A 617-nucleotide genomic window follows, 5' to 3' on the forward strand; every position below is an offset into this window, starting at 1 on the left:
TTGTGGTGCAGGCAGGTGCCTCGGAGGCGGCAGGCGAGTGGTCCTCAGGCGTCCGCTCCGTTAGCCAGACGCGTGGAAAAGGCTGCCGTGTCCAGTCCAGGCTCGGCAAACCCCATCTCGAAGGCGGGGAGGACGGAGGGTGTGTGTGTATGGGCGGGGGCTGGGGCAGGACTCGGGCAGGACCCGCCCGCAGCCGGAGGAGCCCCCACCCAGCCTCCCAGCCTTTCACGGCGCCTGGACCAGCGAGGCTGGGCGCCTACTGGGTCCTAGGGTTGAAGCCCTTTCAACCACGCCGCCTCTTCACTCCAATTCTTTGCAATCCCACGAGCACACATTAAACGCCTACTGTGTGAACCAGGCACCGCACGGCGTTCTGCTGTCGTACAAAAAGGACCGGATTCGGGCCCCCGTTTAGCCTCGCTAGCCGCCCACCGCCCCAAATCATCCTCTCCCCACGTTCCCTGCAGCCGGGCCCCTGGGCGCACACCAATCCCCGCCCTTTTGAGAGCCTCTCGGAGAAACAGAGGTCGCGAGATGGACGCCCCAGGCCGGGGAGAAGGAGCCCACCGCCCGCCCCGCCATCACCCACTCTTCCAGGATGCTGCGGCTGCAGGGGT

At 66.5% G+C, this 617-nt stretch overlaps 1 protein-coding gene across 1 annotated transcript in view; it reads right to left on the minus strand.

Moving 5' to 3' along the window:
- The window catches only part of DPYSL5 (dihydropyrimidinase-like 5), a 58700-nt gene extending 58089 nt beyond the window's left edge, over positions 1-611 (minus strand). The window contains exon 1 of the mRNA XM_014546645.1: positions 590-611. The gene's annotated coding sequence lies outside the window, so the exon portion shown is untranslated. The remainder of the gene's footprint in view (positions 1-589) is intronic.
- Between the last annotated feature and the right edge of the window lie 6 nt (positions 612-617).

The sequence above is a fragment of the Myotis brandtii genome, unplaced genomic scaffold, assembly GCF_000412655.1.
Source record: "Myotis brandtii unplaced genomic scaffold, ASM41265v1 scaffold454, whole genome shotgun sequence".
NCBI classification, from domain to species: Eukaryota; Metazoa; Chordata; class Mammalia; order Chiroptera; family Vespertilionidae; genus Myotis; species Myotis brandtii.